Source organism: Vipera ursinii, assembly GCF_947247035.1.
Source record: "Vipera ursinii genome assembly, chromosome: W".
Classification (NCBI taxonomy): Eukaryota; Metazoa; Chordata; class Lepidosauria; order Squamata; family Viperidae; genus Vipera; species Vipera ursinii.
The window spans coordinates 287,407-301,238 of NC_139522.1; the positions used below are offsets into that span (position 1 = coordinate 287,407).

A 13,832-nucleotide genomic window follows, 5' to 3' on the forward strand; every position below is an offset into this window, starting at 1 on the left:
AAAGAAGCAACCAAAAAAGGAGATAGAAAAAAGAAAAAGAACAGAACACAAACCTGAAAATATATATAAAGAAGTGGTTTCTGATTTTCCACTCTGCAGTTATACATACAATTCTACTCAAACCTCTTTCTCTAAGATTACAGGTGAAACTCGAAAAATTAGAATATCGTGCAAAAGTTCATTTATTTCAGTAAAGCAAATTAAAAGGGGAAACTAATATATGAAATAGACTCATTACATGCAAAGCAAGTAGTTCAAGCCGTGATTTTTCATAATTGTGATAATTATGGCTTAGAGCTCATGAAAACCCCAAATCCACAATCTCAGAAAATTAGAATATTGTGAAAAGGTGCAATATTCTAGGCTCAAAGTTTCCCATTCTAATCAGCTAATTAAGCCATAACACCTGCAAAGGGTTCCTGAGCCTTTAAATGGTCTCTCAGTCTGGTTCAGTAGGAATCACAATCATGGGGAAGACTGCTGACCTGACAGTTCTGCAGAAAACCATCATTGACACCCTCCATAAGGAGGGAAAGCCTCAAAAGGTAATTGCAAAAGAAGTTGGATGTTCCCCAAGTGCTGTATCAAAGCACATTAATAGAAAGTTATGTGGAAGGGAAAAATGTGGAAGAAAAAGGTGCACAAGCAGCCGGGATGACCGCAGCCTGGAGAAGATTGTCAGGAAAAGGCCATTCAAAAGTGTTGGGGACTTTCACAAGGAGTGGACTGAGGCTGGAGTCAGTGCATCAAGAGCCACCACACACAGATGGATCCTGGACATGGGCTTCCAATGTCGTATTCCTCTTGTCAAGCCGCTCCTGAACAACAAACAACGTCAGAAGCGTCTTACCTGGGCTAAAGAAAAACAGACCTGGTCTGTTGCTCAGTGGTCCAAAGTCCTCTTTTCTGATGAGAGCAACTTTTGCATCTCATTTGGAAACCAAGGACCCAGAGTCTGGAGGAAGAATGGAGAGACACACACTGCAAGATGCTTGAAGTCCAGTGTGAAGTTTCTACAGTCTGTGTTGATTTGGGGAGCCATGTCATCTGCTGGTGTTGGTCCACTGTGCTTCATTAAGTCCAGGGTCAACGCAGTCGTCTACCAGGAGATTTTGGAGCACTTCATGCTTCCTTCCGCAGACGAGCTTTATGGGGCTGCTGACTTCATTTTCCAGCAGGACTTGGCACCTGCCCACACTGCCAAAAGCACCAAAACCTGGTTCAATGACCGTGGGATTACTGTGCTTGATTGGCCAGCAAACTCGCCTGACCTGAACCCCATAGAGAATCTATGGGGCATTGCCAAGAGAAAGATGAGAGACATGAGACCGAACAATGCAGAAGAGCTGAAGGCCGCTATTGAAGCATCCTGGTCTTCCATAATACCTCAGCAGTGCCACAGGCTGATAGCTTCCATGCCATGCTCATTGAGGCAGTAATTGCTGCAAAAGTGGCCCAAACCAAGTACTGAGTACATATGCATGCTTATACTTTTCAGAGGTCCGATATTGTTCTATGTACACTCCTTGTTTTATTGATTGCATGTAATATTCTAATTTTCTGAGATTGTGGATTTGGGGTTTTCATGAGCTGTACGCCATAATCATCACAATTATGACAAATCACGGCTTGAACTCGCTTGCTTTGCATGTAATGAGTCTATCTCATATATTAGTTTCCCCTTTTAAATTGCATTACTGAAATAAATGAACTTTTGTATGATATTCTAATTTTTTGAGTTTCACCTGTACATCATAATCCCCTTCTTCCTATAACTTGTTCTTTCTAATCATCAAAACCATAAATTAGAATTAGAATTACAAATAGACCCACAAAAGAAAACACTTAAAAACAAATGGAAATAATAAAACATAAATTAAACCTTGTAGAGGCGGAAACAATGGCCCAACAAATTAAAAGGGCTAAACAGAACTTCTTTGAAAATGTTAACAAACCGGGGAGATGTTTAGCACATAAACTGAAAAAAGAAAAAGAGAAAAGACTGATAAATAAGTTGCAAGATTCAAAAGGTGAATTACAATTTCATAATAATACAATAAGAAAATCATCAAAGATTTTTATGAGACACTTTATGATACAGAGGAAACTTCCAAAGAAAAAATACAGCAGTACTTAAAAAAAGCAGATCTACCAAAATTTTCAGAGAATATTCAAAACATATTAAATGGGAAAATATCAATGATGGAGATAACAGAGGCCATAAAAAGGCAAAAAAATGACAAGACCCTGGGCCCAGATGGACTACCTGCAGAACTTTACAAATCCTTTACAACAGGGCTTTTCAACCAGTGGTACGGGTACCACCTGTGGTACATTCGCACCTGGCAGGTGGTACGCGACCATCCTAGAAAAGTGGTAGCAGGGGAGGGGAATTAGCTGAAGCGGTGGTAGCACCGCACAAGCCTGAACAAGAGATGGCTGGCACTGCAGGGCTGTCAGGGCTCAATGGAAGTGCCAGGATCAGCGCCAAGATCCAGCTGGAGCTCAGTGCTGATCCTGAAGCGCCGATCAGCTGGAATGTTGCAGCATCTCCAGGGTCTTGTGATTTACATTCAGATGCTTGGCAACTGATTCATATTTATGACGGTCACAGTGTCCCAGGGTCATGTGAAGTGACCAAAACCTGCTGCAACCACCCAGCAGATGAGGGGAATAAAAACCAAACACCCCCCCACCCCACCCCCACTGCCAATCCTCAACAGAAATGCTCACAACAATTGAAACCTCGGACAGGAGGAAGAGCGCCACCAGGTGGGCAGGCAGGTGTCTTGCTCGGCTGTGGCTTGGAAGGCACGTTTTTCAGTGCCATTGTAACTTCGAACAGTCACTAAGCAAACTGTTGTAAGTCGAGGACTCCCTGTACTTCATCACTTTTTTCTTTTTGGTCATCAAGTTTTTGACACCTTGCTAGGCGACTGGCGGTACTCGGATATTGCCATATCCTAAAAGTGGTACAATGGCTGAAAAAGTTGAAAAGCCCTGCTTTACAAAACTTTGCAAATATATTAAGCCCAATAATGAAAGAACTGTGTAATGAAATACTTTTGGAGGCTAAAATACCAAATACATGGACAGAACCTAATATTACTTTAATACCTAAAGAAGATTCTGACTTGTCACAAATAAAAAATTATAGACAGATATCTTTATTAAACGTAGATTATAAATTTTTTTCCTCAATAATAGCAGAAAGATTAAAGAAATTTCTGACTGAATTTATACAAACAGTCCAAAATGGCTTTTTACCTAAAAGACAAATAAAAAAATAACAAGAATGATTCTAGATGTTTTGGAGTACTATGAAACCCACCCAGGGAAACACATGGCATTAATATTTCTAGATGCACAGAAGGCATTTGATAACGTAAATTGGCAATTCATGTTCCAGCAACTAGAAGAAATCAACTTTGGAGGAAATTTTATAAACATAATCAAAACAATTTATAATGAACAAACAGCTAAAGTAATTGTAAATAGAGATTTTACAGAAAATTTTAATATTAAAAAAGGCACAAGACAGGGATGTCCACTATCCCCATTACTATTTATATTAACACTGGAAGTATTGTATAGAAACATCAAACAAGATATAGAAATTAAAGGACTGGAGATAAAAGATGAAAAATATAAACTATAAGCATTTGCAGATGATTTTGTTTTTAGAAGAACCGCTTGAAACAAGCGTCAATCTTATGGAGAAAATAGAACAATTTGGAGAAATGGCAGGGTTGAAAATAAATAGAGAAAAGACTAAAGTGTTAACTAAAAATCTTACAGAAAAACAAAAAAATCAACTAGCAAAAAAAACCAAACCTCCAAATAGTTAAAAAAGTTAAATATTTGGGAATCCATTTAACAGCACGATGTGCAACAATAAAAGAAGATAATTACTTAAGATGGTTAAAACAAATAAAATTGGATTTGGAAAAGTGGAAAAACTTACAACTTTTAATGCTGGGGACAATAGCAACAGTGAAAATGAGTATCTTACCAAAAATACTCTTTTTATTTCAAACAATACCTATAATATTGGGTAAAACCTTTTTTGATGAACTAAACACAATAATACTGAAATTTATTTGGCAAGGAAAAAAAGCCAGAATTAAACTGAAAATGTTACAAGAAGCAAAAGAAAATGGAGGACTTGGACTGCTGGACTGGACATTACATTACCAAGCAACTATATTAACATGGATAAAAGAGTGGATAATGCTTAGAGACAAAAGATTATTATACCTAGAGGGGCATGACCTACAATTGGGATGGCATGCCTTTCTGTGGTATGGAAAGAATAAATTACATAGATACTTTCAATAGCACTTTATAAGAAATGCACTTTTCTTAGAATGGGAAAAAATAAAAATTTATATTAAAATACCTGGACGGCTTTCAACAATGAAAGTGTTTGCTTACTCAAACTTGATTAACTACGAGAAAGTTGCGACCTATAAAGATATTTTGGACAATGAAGGGAAATTGAAGTGTAGACAAGATTTAGAAGAGCAGGGTACTGATTTATCATGGTGGCCATATTTGCAAATTCAAATGAGATACGAAAGAGATGTTAAAACAACGGGATTTTACAAAGAACAGACAGAATTTGACCAGATATTGCTGAAAACAAATGAAAAACTGATTTAAAAACTTTACAAATATTTGCTAAGCTTAAAGATGGAAGAGGAAACAATGATAATATGGGCAAAGAACTTTGGATATAATACAGAATAAGAAAAGTGGCAAAGCTTATGGGAAAGAAACTCTAAAATAACAAAAGTGGCAACATATAAAGAAAACTTATACAAAATGTTTTATAGATGGCATTTAACACTGGTGAGATTAGCAAAAAAGTTTAAAAATATGTCTAATAAGTGTTGGAAATGTAAACAAAAACCAGGTACTTACTATCATACCTGGTGGACATGCCCAAAAACTATTATTTATTTATTTATTTATTTATTTTAATTCCATTTATATCCCGCCCTTCTCCGAAGACTCAGGGCGGCTTACAAGCTTAGCAGTAGCCTTCATTCTATGTATATGCCTGCTTATTAGGGCTTTCATACACCCCCCAAGCGGCATTATTACAAAGTCAGCTTATTGCCCCCAACAATCTGGGTCCTCATTTTACCTACCTCGGAAGGATGGAAGGCTGAGTCAAACTAAAAGATTTTGGTCAAGAATATACATATGGTTAGAGAAAATGATTAAAAAACATATAGTCTTTAAGCCAGAATAGTTTTATTAGGCATAATAGTAGGAAACTATGAGAAATAATGTATATACTTAATTTTACATGTATTAACTGCAGCAAGAATAGTATTTGCTCAATATTGGAAAAATGAAAACCTACCAATGGACGAAGAATTAATTAAGAAAATCTTAGATTGTGCAGAAATGGACAGATTGACATTGAAGATAAAAGAGAAAGAGGATTCAGTATACTTTAGAACATGGGACAATTTTTATCAATGGCTAGAAAAACAAGCTAGAGAGAAAGGAAAGTGATATGTACTATGTAACATTAAATATGTATTAGTAAGAAGAAGACTATCAGGTGCAGTAAAGATGTAAGAAACATATTAACTTATTATGAAAATATAGAAACTAATCATTGTTTTTTACACACATGAATCCAGACATGCTGTTTGCTAAATATTAAAGAATGTTATTTTATAAAAATTATATATATATAAAACACCCGCGAAAACCTCAGAAAACAAATATCTTACCTCTACGGGGAGGAAATCCACCAGCTAACTAGGACCTACGAAAAACTCGAAGTACAAAGAGCTTCCATTCTGTGTGACCTCACATTCCTACGCAACTGCCGAGATCAAAATTTAATCCCCACATCCTTCCAATTGAAATTCCACTCCAACTCTGCAGCCATCAAACGCATCCTGATAAGAACTGAACTGGCCCTAATCAGAAATGAACTCCACACAAAAAGATTCCTCCTGGACCGAGTCAACAGAGACCTCCTCACACTTCACCTCAAACTCAGCAACAAGATCCACCCCACACTTTGGGACAAATTCAAACAAATCGCTGTCTGGAGAGCTGAAACAGAGACTGCCTACAAAACAGACACACACACCAATAAACTCCGAAGACTAAAGGAACGCCAGAAACAAACCCCTCCTCTCTCACAGCAAAACATGAAACAAACTGTGCACAACATCTCAGATAGGATTCTCACCAAAGCCGAAACCAACGTCCTGTCTAAAGGATTTAATTTTGCAGTCGCTCCCAAACACATTCCCACGGAAACCATTATATGCGGAGTCGAATCCAGCCTGACCAAAATTAACCCTGACGACGCCAACAAAGTCAGACTCGAAGTTACCAACATCCTCTGCACCAGCAAACCACCCAAAAGCAACTTACCCAAAGAGGAACAGACAGCACTACTTAACCTAAAAAAAGACACCAGCATAATCATTCTGCCAGCAGACAAAGGCAACGCCACGGTGGTAATGAACTCATCTGACTACCATACCAAATTATCCAACCTACTCCGAGACTCCACATACAAACTCCTCAAGACAGATCCCACTACCTACCTGGAAAAAACCACAAAATCCAAAATAAAAGCCACCCCCATCAGTGAAGAGATCCAGCAAACAATCATTCCCAGAGAAAAATCATCCAGATGTCCTAAGCTCTATGGTTTGCCCAAGATACACAAAGAAGGAACCCCACTCAGTCCCATAGTCAGCTCCATAGGCTCACCTCTACAAAATCTAGCCAAATTTCTTGCCAAACAACTACAGCCTTACGCAAATTCCATCACCTCACACGTACAAAACTCATTCCAATTCATAGAGATCATAAGTAAACTAAACTTACAGCCCTGTGACCTACTTGTGAGCTTCGATGTCGTATCCCTCTTCACCCAAGTGCCAATCAAAGAAGCCTTGACAGCTATCCTAAATAAATATAACCCCCCCAAAACACATCCTAGATCTGACCAACCACTGCCTATCAAACACATACTTCATCTACAATGGACAAAGATACAAACAAATGGAAGGAGCACCCATGGGATCATCCCTTTCACCTGTCATCGCAAACCTCTACATGGAACACTTTGAAACCCTCGCTCTAGAAAAATCCAACCACAAACCCAAACTCTGGCTCAGATACGTAGATGACACCTTCGTAATCTGGCCACACGGCAAAGAAAAACTGGATGACTTCCTCACACACCTCAATAGCCTACACCCCAAAATACAATTCACCATGGAAACAGAAGCTAACAATCAACTTCCCTTCCTTGATGTCTTAGTCTACAAGAAATCCAATGGTTTTTCAAACTTGGTTTCAATATATCCAGCTACGGGCCAGGTGGAAAGAAGATCAGAAAACTGGTTTTACAATGACTGATGAAAATCTGATAAAGCAAATTAGAAATCAGGGTCCAGCACATATCAAACGGATATATCTTGCATTGATAGAAATTGACTCAGAAACAGAACTTGTTAAAGATTGTATGATAAAATGGGCCCAAAATATCCAAGAAGTTATTACAATGGACACGTGGGAAAAGATTTGGGTGAGGAATGTAAAATTTACACAAGCTCAAAATTTAAGAGAGAACTTTTATAAAATGTTTTATAGATGGCATTTAGATCCTAAAAAGCTTGCAAGTATGTATCCGAATTATCAGCCCAAATGCTGGAGGTGCGGTGACGAAGATGCAACATATTTTCACATATGGTGGACTTGTAAAAAGGTTAAGGCTTTTTGGATAAAAATTTGGTGGAATATGCAGAAGATCTTCAAGCAAAAGATAAAGTTTTGTCCGCAATTCTTTTTGCTGGGTATAATTACAGAAGCTACTGTTGTGGACACTAAGTTGATGTTGAATTTAATTACAGCAGCAAGACTTTTAATAGGTCAGTACTGGAAGAAGGAGGAATTGCCGACTATAGAGGAATGGACTTTAAAGGTTTCTGACCTGGCAGAAATGGCAAAGATCTCGGCTTATTTGAAAGATCATTCACAAGAACGCTATATTATGGAGTGGGAAAAATGGATTGAATATATCCAGAAGAAATATGGGACTAAAAAGTTTCATTTAGCATTTGAATAAGTCTTCCTTTCTATTTTCTTTTTTTTTTCTATATGAAATATTAGTATTGTTTGTAGTTATCTTATATGAGCTAGAGAGTGATAGATTTAAGAACTTATTGTTGGTAGCATATGGATGTTTATGATTGTTTTTTGTTTTTATACCCTGTACTTAGCTCTGGGAAGTCGGGGGGGGAGAGGGGGGGAGGGGTAGGGAGGGATAGGTAGGGGAGGGGGAGGGGGATTGTTAAAGATAAAATGTATTTTAAAACTTTTCAATAAAAAAAAGAAATCCAACCGTTCCCTAGGACACACTATCTACCATAAAAAAACACACACACCCGCTATCTGAACGCACTCTCACACCACCACCCAGCACAGATCAACTCCGTAGCCAAGACACTCATCTCCAGAACAAAACACCTAGCTGACGAACAACACCTAAAAACCGAACTACACACTCTCACTAATGTACTAACAGCCAATGGATTCCAAAGAAACATGATTACCAATTTAATCCGAAGAGAGACACCCACAAAAACCCAAGACAGAGAACAAGAAAATGGCAAAGCCCTCCTCCCATACTTAAAAGGGACCACAGACAGAATCAGCAAGATCCTCCAAAAACACAACATCAAAAGAGCATTCTACACAGACAGAAAAAAAAAATATCCACCATCCTAAGAAACCCCAAAGACATAATTGGGTTAGAAAACCAAGGAGTATATGAAATCCCATGCACCACCTGCCCCACCACATACATCGGACAGACCAACAGAAGAATAAGTGCACGCATTGAAGAGCACAGGAACTCACTCAGAAAGGGAGAACAAACTTCATCCCTGTTCCAACACTTTGAAGCCACGGGACATGAAATTGATTTTTAAAAAACCCAAAACTATCGCCAAAATTGAACATTTTATCAACAGAATAATCAGAGAAGCCATTGAGATAGAAAAACGCCCCCACAGCATGAACAAACGAGATGATACCTCTCGCCTACCAGCCATTTGGAAACCCGCCTTGATTGACAGATGAGTCCCAACCACCAAGAATGATACCAGACCCAAACTCATGATAACATCACATGACATCACCACCACACAACCATTCAAAAAGCAAATCCGAACCCACAATGATAACGACGCACAACCACAAAACAGAAACCTAACTACAGCTGCAACATCAGCCACTTTAAACCCCTCCAAACCACACAATAAGCAAACTGACACCCACAATAAAAACATGGCACCACCACAAACACGAAGCCGAACAAAAGCAGCACAATTCACCAGCTCAGGTCTAAGGCTGGCAGCTGAGACCAGCCCATCCACTCAAAACACACCCCCACCCAATCAGAACACACACCCCATTCAAAACACACTCCCACCCAATCAGAACACACCTAATCCCCCACCCAATCAGAGCACACCTCCACCCACAGAACACACCCCCTCTGGCAGTTTAAAAAAGAGGAACAAACTGCCACCACCACATGCTTCTCACAGAAGAAGGAAGCTGAAGCCACCAGCCTGATGATGACGGATGGGATTTCGTCGAAACGTTGCTCTTACACCTTCAACTCTACACCTTCAACCCGAATGACCAAAGATCCATATATATATATATATACACACATACATACATACATACACAGGTGAAACTCGAAAAATTAGAATATCGTGCAAAAGTTCATTTATTTCAGTAATGCAACTTAAAAGGGGAAACTAATATATGAGATAGACTCATTACATGCAAAGCAAGATAGTTCAATCTGTGATTTGTCATAATTGTGATGATTATGGCGTACAGCTCATGAAAACCCCAAATCCACAATCTCAGAAAATTAGAATATTACATGCAATCAATAAAACAAGGAGTGTACATAGAACAATATCGGACCTCTGAAAAGTATAAGCATGCATATGTACTCAGTACTTGGTTTGGGCCCCTTTTGCAGCAATTACTGCCTCAATGCGGCCTGGCATGGAAGCTATCAGCCTGTGGCACTGCTGAGGTGTTATGGAAGACCAGGATGCTTCAATAGCGGCCTTCAGCTCTTCTGCATTGTTCGGTCTCATGTCTCTCATCTTTCTCTTGGCAATGCCCCATAGATTCTCTATGGGGTTCAGGTCAGGCAAGTTTTCCTGGCCAATCAAGCACAGTAATCCCACGGTCACTGAACCAGGTTTTGGTGCTTTTGACAGTGTGGGCAGGTGCCAAGTCCTGCTGGAAAATGAAGTCAGCATCCCCATAAAGCTTGTCTGCGGAAGGAAGCATGAAGTGCTCCAAAATCTCCTGGTACATGGCTGCGTTGACCCTGGACTAAATGAAGTACAGTGGACCAACACCAGCAGATGACATGGCTCCCCAAATCAACACAGACTGTGGAAACTTCACACTGGACTTCAAGCATCTTGCAGTGTGTGCCTCTCCATTCTTCCTCCAGACTCTGAGTCCTTGGTTTCCAAATGAGATGCAAAAGTTGCTCTCATCAGAAAAGAGGACTTTGGACCACTGAGCAACAGACCAGGTCTGTTTTTCTTTAGTCCAGGTAAGACGCTTCTGACCTTGTTTGTTGTTCAGGAGCGGCTTGACAAGAGGAATATGACATTTGAAGCCCATGTCCAGGATCCGTCTCTGTGTGGTGGCTCTTGATGCACTGACTCCAGCCTCAGTCCACTCCTTGTGAAAGTCCCCAACACTTTTGAATGACCTTTTCCTGACAATCCTCTCCAGGCTGTGGTCATCCCTGCTGCTTGTGCACCTTTTTCTTCCACACTTTTCGCTTCCACATATCTTTCTATTAATGTGCTTTGAAACAGCACTTTGGGAACATCCAACTTCTTTTGCAATTACCTTTTGAGGCTTTCCCTCCTTATGGAGGGTGTCAATGATGGTTTTCTGCACAACTGTCAGGTCAGCAGTCTTCCCCATGATTGTGATTCCTACTGAACCAGACTGAGAGACCATTTAAAGGCTCAGGAACCCTTTGCAGGTGTTATGGCTTAATTAGCTGATTAGAGTGGGACACTTGGAGCCTAGAATATTGCACCTTTTCACAATATTCTAATTTTCTGAGATTGTGGATTTGGGGTTTTCATGAGCTGTAAGCCATAATCATCACAATTATGACAAATCACGGCTTGAACTATCTTGCTTTGCATGTAATGAGTCTATCTCATATATTAGTTTCCCCTTTTAAGTTGCATTACTGAAATAAATGAACTTTTGCACAATATTCTAATTTTTCGAGTTTCACCTGTATACATACACACACACACAACCATAAATCACAAAATCATTTTATTTTTTATACAAAAAGTCAATAAGGGGTTTCCAGTCACTGATGAATGTCAATATAGTAATGACATTTCTCTAATCAAAAAGTCAAGTCTGGTCATCTCAGCAAGTTCTATGAATTTCACCAACCATTCTTCCACGGTGGGAAATGCTGAATTTATTCATATAATAATCTTGCAGCAGTAATTATATATTGAAATAGAATTCCTGCATCCATCAGTCCCACAAGTAAAAGTTCCCATTGAGCCATCTGCATATTATAACCAAAATTCTTAGTCCACTTTATTATACATTCTTTAACCTGCTCTTCTTCAATTTCAAATTTCAACAAAAATTTATATATTTTAGCAATTACATGCTCATCTGTACACAATTGCACTTCAAATTCTGTCTTACTTTGCTCCGTAAGTCTTTTCCCTTGTACAGTTATCAGAACAATTTAAAATTGATAAAATTTTAAATCTTTCCAATAACTAAATGGGAAAAGCACTGGCAACTACATCCTTCTGCCATTAGTTAACTTGATTTGACTTTATATTAGGGTTTATAACAATTCACTGTGGCCAACTTGCTGCGGGACAAGAGTTATACTAATATCGAAGAAATGGTGGAATAGTATCATTAAAGGGTACAAAAGGAGGCACAAAATGAAATGTGAATGACAATTAAGATAATTTTTTTAATAATTAAATGGAATTGTTAAATTGTCCCACAGCAAGTTGGTTGTGGCATGTTGTCCCATTCCGTTATATTCCTGTCATGGCCCCATCGGATCCTGGTTCAGAGGAGGAATTGGAACTGGGACCATCCGATGGGGATGGCAAATCTTCCCTTGGCATGTTTAGAGAGGTCAGGGGCTGAAGATGATGCTGTCCCAGGCCCCTCAGGCATTGGGGGAGGTGGTTGACCGGATGGAGAGCTACTTGCCCTCACAGAAACAGGGGAGGATCGGCTGCAGACAGACAGTGGTGCCAAGAGGAACAGCTGCCTCCCCACTCAGTCCAAGGGCACAGAGAGTAGAGCAGAGGCAAGCTCAAATGAGGGCTGTGAGGCTGCTTAGGAGGAGGTCGTCCCACCCCTCCTCATAAGGAACACCTGGCATGGGTTGACTTAAGCAGAAGCCAGGGGAGTTTGTCAGGAACGATTGTTTGCTTTGGCTTACACTCCCCTGGCTTTGGAAAAACTCATCCTTGACTCTTGTTTCTGCCTGTGCCTTGCCTTTGCCTTGTGGACTTTCCTAACCCTGTGGAACCACCTTGCCTTTTGGATCTTGACTCTGGACCTTTTGCCCCATGAGCTTGCACCTTCTCTTTGGACTTCTTTGCCTTTACAAATTGGTTTTGTTTGTTGACTAGCTTTTGTTTGTGGGACTTTGGGTGGCTGCCTTCAGGGCAGTGTGGGGTGGAGCCTTACCGGCTGTTGTAGGGCCATTTGTTGTGGCACCTAACAGGGCAATAAAGGACTCCATCAATGCCTGTCAACCTGGGTCATAACAATTCCTCTTGGTGATTTTCCAATAATCATTGTTATGTTGATTATTTGTCTTTGCCTGTTGTTTCTCTTCTGTAAAATGCTTTTTGTGCTGAGTTCCATAGAGGTGATTAAAGATTTTTTAAGAGAATAATGATAATTATGATCAGTTTGGGAGAAGAATAAGATTTACAGAGGGACTTACATAAACCAGGAATTAAAATTGCTAGATTTTTTTGTGTGCATATATGGAGATGGATGTTTGAACCCAAACCTCTGAAGTAGATTCAAAAACAGAGGGATAAAGATATTATGTGGAAATTTGAAGATTGAATTAGCATATATCTGTCAGATCAATTTACTCTCTTTGTTCTATCCCTGAATGTATTGGGCTGGTTTTCAAGAGCAGAACTGTCTACTCTGGGTAAGAGGGTTTTGTCTGAGGTAATTGAGCTTGCTGGTCCTTTCTTCTTTGGAGCTCTTATTCCCACCTTTAGCTAGACCTTTGGCATGAGCTGTGCATTCCAAAAAGCCATCTTCCCTGATTTAATGGTCTGACCTTAGAGATAACAACACAATCACATTTGTTAAATCCTGCTGATGAAAGCTGAAGCACTTCTGCCTTATTTTATATGGAATGATGAAGGAGGAGGAGCTCCTCTCCAGAACAATATGAATTGTGCTGCAAAGGACTCAGATCTATTGAAATTGACAGCAAATATTGAGATCAAGGTGGGACACAGTTGCATCTAGTGGGCTAAAAGGAAATGGCTTCTGGGAGAAATAACTCTTGAGTTTCATTAGATGGGAATTAACTTTATAGTGCTATACAGGGTACTGACACAAGCAACTCCTAGAATGAAGATACAAAACTCCTGGTTTAATTTGAAGGCTTAGAATTATACGCATCCACAGGAAGAACAAATTATGGCACATGTGTAATGATGTTATCACACAAAATCCAC

At 39.4% G+C, this 13,832-nt stretch overlaps 1 protein-coding gene across 1 annotated transcript in view; it reads right to left on the reverse strand.

The window, feature by feature from the left end:
• Window positions 1–13,832, reverse strand: part of LOC310648204 (AP-2 complex subunit alpha-1-like) — a 172,634-nt gene that overhangs the window by 101,916 nt on the left and 56,886 nt on the right. The gene's annotated exons all lie outside the window — the stretch shown is intronic.